Source organism: Triticum aestivum, chromosome 4B (genome assembly GCF_018294505.1).
Source record: "Triticum aestivum cultivar Chinese Spring chromosome 4B, IWGSC CS RefSeq v2.1, whole genome shotgun sequence".
Taxonomy (NCBI): domain Eukaryota; kingdom Viridiplantae; phylum Streptophyta; class Magnoliopsida; order Poales; family Poaceae; genus Triticum; species Triticum aestivum.
Window position 1 is genome coordinate 400,460,121 of NC_057804.1, and position 12,632 is coordinate 400,472,752.

General features: G+C 40.1%; 1 long non-coding RNA gene across 7 annotated transcripts; it reads left to right on the forward strand.

The window, feature by feature from the left end:
• Positions 1-4,224: 4,224 nt before the first annotated feature.
• Positions 4,225-10,475, forward strand: LOC123092352 (uncharacterized). 7 transcript variants are annotated; one of them, XR_006444492.1, is made up of 8 exons: positions 4,247-4,793; positions 4,879-4,981; positions 5,266-5,398; positions 5,781-5,892; positions 6,278-6,442; positions 6,582-6,677; positions 6,798-7,454; positions 7,549-10,475. It is a non-coding gene; the product is annotated as an uncharacterized lncRNA (long non-coding RNA). The 7 variants fall into 7 exon arrangements; XR_006444493.1 differs by lacking the exon at positions 5,781-5,892 and having other exon boundaries at positions 4,249-4,793; positions 6,798-7,294; positions 7,372-7,454; XR_006444487.1 differs by lacking the exon at positions 5,781-5,892 and having other exon boundaries at positions 4,250-4,793; positions 7,549-7,603; positions 8,075-10,475.
• Positions 10,476-12,632: the final 2,157 nt, after the last annotated feature.

The window sequence follows — 12,632 nt, forward strand, 5'->3', positions numbered from 1 at the left end:
CATAGCCAAAGAAAGCTTATCCCTACAAAATCATATATTTAGGCCATGCTTCATTTTCATTACACAAAATACTCCCATCATGCACAACCCCGATGACGAGCCGAGTTCATACTTTTTAACGCGCTTCAGCTTTTTTCAACTCTTACGCAATACATGAGCGTAAGCCATGGACATAGCACTAAGGTGGTAAAAGATGGTGGTTGTAAGGACAAAAAGAGGGAGAAGATAGTCTCACATCAACTAGGCGTATCAACGGGCTATGGAGATGCCCATCAATAGATATCGATGTGAGTGAGTAGGGATTGCCATGCAACGGATGGACTAGAGCTATAAATATATGAAAGCTCAACAAAAGAAACTAAGTGGGTGTGCATCCAACTCGCTTGCTCACGAAGACCTAGGGAATTTTTGAGGAAGCCCACCATTGGAATATACAAGCCAAGTTCTATAATGAAAAAATCCCACTTAGTATATGAAAGTGACAACATAGGAGACTCTCTATCATGAAGATCATGGTGCTACTTTGAAGCACAAGTGTGGAAAAAGAGATAGTAGCATTGTCCCTTCTCTCTTTTTCTCTCATTTTATTTTTTATTTTTCATTTTTTTCTTTCTTTTTGGCCTTTCTCTTTTTTTTGCTCTTTTTTTTCTTTTTGTAAAGTCTGAAGTCTCATCCCGACTTGTGGGGGAATCATAGTCTTCATCATCCTTTCCTCACTGAGACAATGCTCTAATAATGAAGATCATCACACTTTTATTGATTTACAACTCAAGAATTACAACTCAAAGCTAGAGCAAGATATGACTCTATATGAATGCCTCCGGCGGTGTACCGGGATATGCAATGAATCAAGAGCGACATGTATGAAAATTATGAAAGTGACCTTGCCACAAATACGATGTCAACTACATGATCATGCAAAGAGCAATATGACAATGATGGGACGTGTCATAATAAACGGAACGGTGGAAAGTTGCATGGCAATATATCTCGGAATGGCTATGGAAATGCCATGATAGGTAGGTATGGTGGCTTTTTTGAGGAAGGTAAATAAAGGGTTCATGATACCAGCGAAAGTTGCGCGGTAATAATAGAGGCTAGCAAAGTGGAAGGGTGAGTGTGTGTATATCCATGGACTCACATTAGTCATAAAGAACTCATACACTTATTGCAAAAGTCTACTTAGCCCTCGAAGCAAAGTACTACTATGAATGCCCCAAAAGGGATAGATTAGTAGGAAAAGACCATCGCTCGTCCCCGACTGCCACTCATAAGTTAGACAATCAAAAGAGCACCTCATGCAACAAATTTGTCACACAACTTTTATCATACGTGCATGCTACGGGACTTGCCAACTTCAACAAAAGTATTTCTCAATTTTATAATTACCCACTAGCATGACCCTAACATTACTACCTTTATATCTCAAAACAATCATCAAGCATCAAATTAATCATAGCATCCAATTCACTTCCTATGATAGTTTTTATTATACCCAACTTGGATGCTCATCATTCTAGGACGAAATTTGTAACCATAGCAAATACCATGCTATTCTAAAAGACTCTCAAAATAATATAAGTGAAGCATGAGAGACTAGCAATTTCTTCAAAATTAATCCACCGCCGTGCTCTAAAAAAATATAAGTGAAGCACTAGAGCAAAAACTATCAAGCTCAAAAGATATAAGTGAAGCACATAGAGTATTCTAGCAAAATTCTAATAAAGTGGGCTTCTCCCAAAAGGTGTGTACAGCAAGGATTATTGGGGTAAACTAAAAGGAAAATACTAATATAATTCACGACGCTCCAAGCAAAACACATATCATGTGGCGAATAAAAATATAGCTCCAAGTAAAGTTACCAATGAACGAAGACGAAAGAGGGGATGCCTTCTCGGGGCATCCCCAAGCTTAGGCTTTTGGCTATCCTTGAATATCTTGGGGTGCCATGGTCATCCCCAAGCTTAGGCTCTTGCCACTCCTTATTCCATAGTCCATCAAATCTCTACCCAAAACTTGAAAACTTCACAACACAAAACTCAACAGGAAATCTTATAAGCTCCGTTAGTGAAAGAAAACAAAACCACCACATAAGATACTGTAATGAACTCATTATTTATTTATTTTGGTGTTAAACCTACTGTATTCCAACTTCTCTATGGTTTATAAACTATTTTACTAGCCATAGATGCATCAAAATAAGCAAACAACACACGAAAAATAGAATCTGTCAAAAACAGAACAGTCTGTAGCAATCTGTAACTAATGCAAACTTATGGAACTCTAAAAATCCTACCAAAATAGGAAGTCCTGGAAAATTTATCTATTGATCAGCATCAAAAATAATCAACACAAAATCACGTTTCTGTGATTTAACAAAACTAAATTCGTGCGTGCAAAGTTTCTGTTTTTCAGCAGAATCAAATCAACTATCATCATAGGTTATCCTATAGGTTCTACTTGGCACAAACACTAATTAAAACATAAAAACACATCTAAACAGAAGGTAGATGCAAAATTTATTACTAAACAGGAACAAAAATAAAAAACACAAAGAAAATTGGGTTGCCTCCCAACTAGCGCTATCGTTTAACGCCCCTAGCTAGGCATAAAAGCGAAAATAGATCTAAGTAGTGCCATAATAATAAGATAGATCTTGAAAGCTCATCTCATATTCCCTACGTTCGGCAGCAAGTTTTCTTTGAGGCAAGCAAAAGTAATCAAAAGGGCTAAATTTAGCGGGACAAAAGTCCCCAAGATCAATATCAGGAGGAACGGGTTCCTCCCTTGGCCCTTCATAATGCACAACTAATTCATCACTAAAAGCATTCTTTTGGAAAAATCTCGTGAGCCTATACTCAAGAGAGTATCCTAGCTCATTATATCGAAGAGCAAAATCATTATTAAGTTCGGAAATTCTATCAACCAAGACATTGGTAGGAACCTTTTGTCTAAGGTTTTCATTGAAAGCAACATGGTCCGAAGATTGAAAACGCCTAATTTCCTCTTGATCATAGAGGATCGCCTCTATGGGAGGACGACCGGCGTCCATCCTATAGTGCGCAAAGATTTCTTTGGCCTCTCTTATGATAAATCTAAACTCATGAGCCAAAAAGATAGTAACAATGCGCTTAACAGAAGAATGCTCAATATTGGAAAATTCTAGGAAAATTCTTTGTATGCAAGGATGCATATGCATAAATTGTCTTTCAAGTTCAACTACAAGCATAGCGATAGCATCCGCAAGACTACTAGTTCTATGAAGAATAGAACCACCCATGGAAGGTAAAGCACCGGCACAAGTAAAGAAATCTTGAATAACACCCTTTCCAATGATGTTACCACTACCGATTCGAAATTTTTTAGTATGCAAGATAGGGGGTTCTGCTGCCGGAGCCCCAGAATTTTCCATGTTATCATTATTGTCCATATTGACGATAATCTCCCCAATTTCAGACATAACGGCAAACAAAAGCAAGGAGCTATAAAGCAAGCGAAAAAGAGAGGAGGAGATTGGGAAAGAGAAGGCGAATAAAACGGCAAGGGTGAAGTGGGGGAGAGAAAAACGAGAGGCAAATGACAAATAATGGAAATGTGAGGGAGATGGGTTTGTGATGGGTACTTGGTATGTCTTGACTTGAGCGAAGACCTCCCCGGCAACGACGCCAGAAATCCTTCTTGCTACGTCTTGAGGTTGTGTTGGTTTTCCTTGAAGAGGAAAGGGTGCTGCAGCAATAGTAGCGTAAGTATTTCCCTCAGTTTTTGAGAACCAAGGTATCAATCCAGTAGGAGGCTCCTCAAAAGTCCCACGCACCTACACAAACAAACAAAAAACTCGCAACCAACACAATAAAGGGGTTGTTAATCCCTTCATGGCCACTTGCGATAATGAGATCTGATAGAGATAATATGATAAGATAAATATATTTTTAATATTTTATAATATAGATGTAAAAAGTAAAGATGCAAATAAAAGTAGATTGAAAGCTTATTTAAAACAAAACAGAAGCTAGCCAACTCGCTCCCAGGAAGCTCCCTTGATTTGCATCTTCGTTGGCCGTTGGATCTTGGTCCAAACTCGCTTTGGACGTTGGATTGGGACTCAGGTCTATGTTATTACTTTTGACCGCACAGTTGTTTTTCTGCGTCCATGACTGGTGGGCTCGTCCGAGCTTTCTATTGGCTGGGTGAACTCCTAGCGGGTGCAAACGAGCGTATCCTCGCGCGCCGCGCGTCTTCCTCTGCCCCAAACCCTACACCCCACCCCACCCCAATCCCTCCAGCCGCCGCTGCCCCACCCATGTTTCTCCTCCACCCCCTCCTCCCTCCTCACCTCCCGGACCAGCCACCGTCGCGCCGCTGGGGTTCGTCCGCCGCGGGTTTCCACGGGGAAGGAGAAGCGACGGGGGTAGGCCCCAAGCGGCGCACACTTCATGGGGAGGCAAGGAACTAGGAGGTGATGGGGTCGGATCTTGTGGTGCTAGGTCGGAGCTCGATCCCTCGCCTCCCGAACCAGCCGTCGCCGCGCTGCTGGGCTTGGGTTTCCATGGGGAATCACTACACAGCAGCACGCCTCCCTCCTTCATCATCGTCATCAGAGCCGCCGCACCTCTCCTTCCTCCTCACTCGCACCCCTGCTGCGGCGCGCATCCCCCCCCTTTCGATCTAATTTCATTCTTGTTTCACATTTGGTTTGGTTGGCAAGAGACGTTGCCGTGCCGACTGCAGTAGCCAGGGTTGGCGTTGGTGATGTCTGTAGGTATTTTCGTCCTCGCCAGTCACACATTTACTAGGTTTGGTCAATGTCTCTGGAGCTAATGTATTATCCTCTGATTTCTCCTATATTTCCCTTCCTGATTTTGTTTGATGATTTGCCAGGTTATGGGACTGGATCTCCCTTTTCTAAGATTCTTAGCTGATAAGTATATTGTGCAGAAAAGTCTCTACAGAATGATGTTGTGCACATCCAAATCCAAGCAATGTAAGTGACCTAGCATTTCACTGGTGGTATGGTACATCTCATACAATTTCTGAATTCCAATACCGTTCATGTGTAGTTGGATACTCCATGGGGCAAAGTTGAAGCTTTGTACATCACTTCTCTCCATGTTTATTAATGTTTCTTCATGTTTGGCAGTGATATGGGTTTCCATGTACTTTATATATGCATTCCTTGTGTTCCATCTATGTATATATGTTTCTGCCCATAAATGTATTTATGAGCTGACTCCATTTTTTACTGCTTTTCTGTGGCAATTTGAAAAGGACCCTTAAATGGTGCTCAGCCACCATCCGATTTCGAGGGAGAATAGGAGACCCCGACGAAAATGAGCGTCCTAGCAGCGAACCCAAGGATGCCGGTGATTACGGCAGGTCCATGCTCCTGTTCTTCTATTGGGTGAGCTTCTTCACTCTTCTTGTCAAGGAGATGTTCATGTCTAGCAAGGTTCCTACAAAGAGGATTCTTTTTGTTTCTTCAGTTGACCAGATGCTCGGATCTAGCTAGGCTTTCATATAGAAAATTTGTCCTCTTTTTAAGTTTGTTGGGTACCTCAGCTTAGTTTTTGCAAAGTGGATTTTTGTTTGTTACTGCTCAGGAGATGCTCTCGGATCTAGCTATATTCCTAGAAGTTTTTTTGTTGGCTTTCTTGGTTTGTTTGGTACCTAGATCTTTCCTCGTCGAGAAGGGGATAGATTTGTCGTGGAGCTCCTTTTCTCTTTATAGAGGAGTCTTTTGTTCCTTTTCTTGATTTGGTGCCTGGCGTGGGTAACGGGGACAGGCGACCACGGGCGGATTTTGGGGAGGCGCCAAGGTGAGCTTCCCCACCGCTCTTCATCTCTCTCTACACACGTCTATGCAAGATTTTTGTAGCGCAAATGCCCCCGTACCATGTAAGCCTTCCCTTTCCCTTTTCATCATCATGGAAAGACATGGATTGTAAGAGGTGCCATTCATCAGTAGATATTCAACCATTGCCATTCCCTTCTCAACATCACAAGAGGATACCTCTGTAGCTAATGCACACCATTAGTTTGATATATACTGTATTAGTGAAATTACTTATACAGACCATTGACTGGTGTGTAGGGAGCCCTTCTAATTGGTGATCTATGTGTGTTTTCTTTTCTTTTTTGCTGTAGCAGCCTAGCAGGCATGGTTTAACCATAGGCTTCCAGTTACTCTATGTTTTGGGTGTCAAATAAATAGGCCGTTTTAGGCTATGCCTTACATTCTTTTCATACTCTGCAAATTAATATCATCCATTTTAAACCACAGGCTACGCCCCCAATGGTGAAAATCCCCTACAGAATGGTGCTGGATGTCCTTTTAGAATCTTTGGGCCTGCCAGTGGCTGAGTATCGAACCAAAGCATGCGACCTCTTTGAAGTGCAGCACCATCCTACCCCCTTTGGCCCTTCCCGTCCAGTTTTGCCTCACCATGTAAGCATCCATCTGCTCCTCCTCTAGCTCTCGTCCTCCTGCTTCTTCTCCTGGGTGGACATGGACACTGAACCATGCTGGAATGAGCTCGGAATTGTCCCTTCCATTCTCCCCATTTAGCTCATTTTTTCCCGTGCAGAGGAGGAAGACGGGAGCTGCCTACCTGCCTGCTACCCCAAAAGGATGCGCCACCCAGTCAGCCGAGTGATGGTAGATCCAAGTGGAAATGGCTCTGGTGAGCTTATGTGTAAAAAAATCTCACAATGTTTATGAATTTCAGAATTAGCAGCATTTGTTGTTGTGCATTACCGGATTTGCTAACAAACAGTCTCTTTTGTTATTGATTGATTTGCAGGCTCACTGGTTTTGGTTCAGTTTGAAGGGCTCTCGGGGCAAAAGATAATTGAGTTGTTGAATCTAAATATTAGTCAGTACAAACTTCTATCTGTAAAGTTTAGATACAATTATGTGTCTTGAATTATTTTTATTTCCTGTTTCTTATGCTAGGCCTAAGATAGGTGTATTTGCTGTTTAGGTTGGTTCTAAACTACATGTTTCCTAATTTTATAGTTTTTTAGCTTTCAGAAAAACTATAAAATTAGGAAACATGTAGTTCAGAATAAAGAATGAAAGGCTAAATTCTTATTTCAGGATTACACTCATGACTTTCAGACTGCTGAACATATTTGATACATCTTCCACCTCTCCGCTACTACCACCAAGCATGGAAAGACTGCGGTTGCAGTAGCGACAATGACTCGTTTCACTCTTTGTCTCATGATGATTGGTTGGCTGCAGGGGCACCGCGAGGAGTGGAGGATCGAGGTCGTGGGTTGCCAGCTTCAAATTTTGGTTGAGCACTTCCTCAATAATCTTGTTGAGGTGTCTGTTTCCCCTCTTTGTATCATGAATGATTGTGTTGGCTGTAGGGTCTCCGCAAGGAGTTGAAGGCTGAGGTCATGGTTGCCAGCTTCAATTTTTTGCTGAGCAATTCCTCAAGAGTCTTGCCAAGGTGCTCTCCTCTCACTTTTTCTCTTACTTCCTCCCCTCCCATCGCTAATGTTTAAACTTACTAATATATTAGTTTTTAAACATTACGTGTGCAGATCTGAGGATGAAGGGAAGAAGAAGAATTTAACTAAAGAGTTCAAGAAGATGAAGGTGAATTTTCTTCCCTTTGTTCTTCTATTCTGATGTTAAGATTTGTGATGGCTAGATGAGATTTCTGGTGAAAATTTCCCATTCTTTTATTTACCTACAGATCTTGAATGCACGATTGATGATTTTGCTGGATAGGTTACAAATCTAAATAATAAACATTTTTAAGTGATGTGGTTGGTACACATGCGAAGCTAAGAAAATATATAGTTTACTCACAGTGTTGTTTGATCCATTGTTGTGTGACACGCTCGCTGATGGTCTGGCAATGCTGCATATACATCTGAATGCCAATGATAGTATGGTTTAGATAGACAAGTTAATAATTTCTTTTTCTTCATCAAGTTTATGCTTCCATTGATCTACATTTAATTTAATTCACAAACCAGACACCCTTTGGAGTAGCCAATGTGTATCTCTGAATCTTGGCACTTGGGTGTTATATGTATTTCATTGGTTCATCGCTCACTGTAGCAATGCACGGGCCAAAGACAATCGGCAATAAAAACAATCTGCTTGCAAGTTCTATATTACCAGCGGAGGCTTTGCCAAGAGGAAGGGTAATTCGTGCAGGGAATAAACCTTACATGGTAATCAAGGGGAACATGCTTTATAAGTTGAGCTTTTTGTAAGCTAAGCTATGTTTTTCAACCCGTTGTTCTTTAGATATCTTCCTTTTACATTTTTTATATGCGATGGTTAGTTGATCAGGCTGAGTGCTTCTTTGCAGTGCTTGCTTTATTGGAACATGTTCATTTGGCTAATAAAACAGTACACATCTCTCTTGAATTATGTGCATCTCCTTTTTAGTTATTTGATTTTTTAGTGACTCGCTAATTGGAAAATCAGGATGCTAAAACTTGGCATAATGAATTCTTGAATTACGTACTTCTTATTGTGCATGTCAAACTGAGGACTAAATATATTTTTAGTTGAGCTATTGTTTTGAGTATTTCCCTGCAACAACTTAAATTACTTTTTGCAAATAAAATGAGCTAGCATATGCTATACTTGCAATGGTAAATTAATTATGCAGTTATGAGGATTGAGGAAATTAATGGTCAGTCAATCATTGAGGGTTTGAAAGAGCCATCAAGGCAACGATCTCATTTCATCTCATGCACTGATTTTGTTATCTTCTTTATATGGCATTTTATTAATTATTTATATATATTTGCCGTATTGCTGTTTCTAAAAATTGCTGTATCCTTTGTCCCCATTTCCGTATCGCCGTATCTGTGTTGCCGGTGCACCATAGCAATTAATTATTGAAGAAAAATGCCCCTTTTCTTGTCCCATTGCTCGATAAGCATGATCGCATTTCCACCGATTGATTATAAATATGGCCTTTCTTTTGATTATTTGGTGGTACTTCTGATTGGCACTATGAGGTGCTTCTTCGTCGTGTAGATTCATCCTTTACTTAAATATTGATGATGATATGGTTGTAAATTAGTCTGGTATATGCCAATAGTTGTCTCTCCCAGAAGAATTTTTGTGAGAATAGCGTACCTAAAGAGTTGGTTGTTTGTCTGGATTGAACACCCAGCTATAAGAATGGGTTGACAACACCGATTGACTCTATTGGCGCTTCTATGTTGTCCGGCTTCATCATTTACTTATACACTGATGATATTGTTGTCAGCGTGTTGTAAGTACTTTGGGAAACAAGTCTGGTATATTACAATGATGTAGTCCTGCAGATCAGTACAGGTCACTGGCTTTATATTGTGGTCAGTGTGTTGTAAGTACTTTGGGAAACAAGTTCTGGGGTAAATTTATCTGCTTGCTCATGCATTTTAATACTTGATTGATGTCTTGATAATTTGTGAAGTTCTGTGTACCATGTGATAAGCTGCACATCAGGTTGCATGGCAGCTTGTTTGTTTCTTTTAGGATGTGCATGTACCCAGGTGGATCAAATATAGATACCAATCATATATTATTATTTTTACTCATGTGTTTTTCTTGTGCCTCCCAAACATTTCGAGGGATTATATATATCATTCAGATGTATTCAGGCTGGGTTTCTATGATCCAAAAAAATCATCTGCCATGGCTTTCTTTTTACATACAAAACTAAGTGTGGAGCAGTGTATAACTATATATGTTCATTGTTTTCTTATCACATCGCATTTGTCGGAGGTGTTGTACTGATTTGAAGGAAATGCTTTTATATTTCCAAGTTGATCAACTACACAACTTCTGATCCTAAAGCCTTTCTTTAAAAGGGGCTGGTCAATGCAGCTCCATGTTGTGCTATCTTGCTATTGGGCTCTTTTTTCGTTACTTAAAATGGTCAGATATCTCTGATGTTAAATTCGTGGTTGATTGCTTATATCCAAAAGAACTATGTTAGTACACTGAAGCCAATTTCTACATTGTTAGTGAAGTTGGCTAAATAGTTTTTGCGCCACTAAGATATATATGTGCACTGCATTCTAACCATGTAAATTGTTGTGCTATTAGTTTAATCCGGAATATAATTATGTTAGTACACTCTGCAATATAATTATGTTATATTCTGCTTTTGTCAGTTTGCTGGTCCATACTAATTTCCTCGAGCTTATTTTCACATCTCGTCATATTTACACCTCTCCGCCGACTGCCACCTATCATGGAGGGAGATGGCTTGGCCAGGCCGTCAACACTCATCGGCAACTTCGGGCAGGCACCGCCCCGTTCTTCCTCCCCTTACTCTGATGCCTTCATGGCCAAAATCATTAGTAGAAGCAAGAAGGTTAAGCACCGATTATGGTTAAAGCTTTGTCTCTTTTATGTACTATGCATGATTGATCTGATTTTGCTGGTTAGCTTACAAATTCAAGTAATACGACTATTGCAATGCATATTACTACGTGTGTATTTATTTCCATTGATATTTTCTCCTCCTTAGGCTCCAAATCGTTTGTGGGTCATAAATGATTGTGCATTATTGATGATTAATGTGCAATTTAAGTGACAACAGGGCTGGGTTTTATAAGTGCAATGGCTTGAAATGTGACCTTCCAGTCAAGAAATTTCCACAGTGAGAAGCTTATGTGAAGAATGATGTAATTAAGTTAGCAATTTACAGTTCTCTTTCATAATTGTAACTGAATTGTCAATGGCCAGTTTTCTTGAATAACGAGTTACTCCCTCAATTTTACAATAGAGATAATTTGTCAAAATTGTGTTTTTGTAATGTTTGTGGTCTTCTCTTTTCTTTTTCTTGATTTGTATTGTATATGCTACTCGCATATTTGAACATGCATAGGGCCTCTCAGTCTTTAACCCTGACTATAAAAATCCATTGATGGAAGTTGGGGAGGGCCGAGATGAACATCCGGCTCCCGGGGTCTAAGCCATCGAGATGGTAGAGACGATGTTTCCATGTCACCTACTCCAGCAGCTGGACAACGTATATAAAAACCATGGATCCTTGCTCCCCAGGCCGCAAAATGATCACAGTGATGTCTACGACCTCCTCCTAGATGTATTAATCTCAATCTCATGTTTGGTTTTCTTCCATTTTCTCTTATAATGATGCAATTTCTTTTACTAAGATAACGCCATGTTTGTTGTTAATGCCTTATTTGATGTAAGACCTCTTTTCTACTTTGAATGAATTTACTGCATATATTTCTTATTTAGTTTAGTTCATCATTCAGAGACAGTGGAATATTTTTGTCCTTCATAGGTTAAATGAGCACTGCGTAGTCCTTCAGAGGTTAAATGAGCATTGCGTAAAAGTATGTCTAAGTTCTCTTTCTTTAAGTGCTTCAAGTAAATGAAATTGTTTATTTCAAATTTAATACCTTTTAATAATAATCATAATGAGAGAGGGGTATGCTTCTCTCTCTCTCCGGGCAAATGTTACTTTAGAAAACATGTACTAAGAAATAAAAAACTCTGGAAATGTGTTTGAATCGCACAAAAAGAGTTTGTAGTTCTTATTCATACTTGAAACACGTGAGGTTCTGCAAATTAAACCATATTTTTTTCAAGGCGCATATGGATTTAGAAGACCACAACTAAACCGACTATATATACATGGCCTGTCCTTAGTAAAGGAAACTATTTTCATCGCGAACATGGCTTTAGTTGAAGGTTCTTGCAGCATGAAACTATTTTCATCGACAACATGTCTTCAGTAGGTCTCTGCGTCATTTGGCGCAACGGGTCAACTAGTATGATTAAAGATAGAGCCGGGGGCCATAGGTTTCACTAGTGGCTTCTCTCAAGATAGCATAAGTATTACGGTGGGTGAAAAAATTACTGTCGAGCAATTGATAGAAAAGCGAATAATTATGAGATTATCTAGGCATGATCATGTATATAGGCATCACGTCTGCAACAAGTAGACCGACTCCTGCCTGCATCTACTACTATTACTCCACACATCGACCGACTCCTGCCTGCATCTAGAGTATTAAGTTCATAAAGAACAGAGTAACGCATTAAGCAAGATGACATGATGTAGATGGATAAACTCATGCAATATGATATAAACCCCATCTTTTTATCCTCGATGGCAACAATACAATACGTGCCTTGCTGCCCCTGCTGTCACTGGAAAAAGACACCGCAAGATTGAACCCAAAGCTAAGCACTTCTCCCATGGCAAGAAAGATCAATCTAGTAGGCCAAACCAAACTAATAATTCGAAGAGACTTTCAAAGATAACTCAATCATACATAAAAGAATTCAGAGGAGATTCGAATATTTCTCATAGATAAACTTGATCATAAACCCACAATTCATCGGATCTCGACAAACACACCGCAAGAAGAGTTTACATCAAATAGATCTCCACAAGAGGGGGGGAGAACATTGTATTGAGATCCAAAAAGAGAGAAGAAGCCATCTAGCTAATAACTATGGACCCAAAGGTCTGTGGTAAACTACTCACAACTCATCGGAGGGGCTATGGTGTTGATGTAGAAGCCCTCCATGGTCGATTCCCCCTCTGGCGGAGCGCCGACGAAGGCTCCAAGATGGGATCTCACGGATACAGAAGGTTACGGTGGTGGAAATTGTGTTTCGTTGGCTC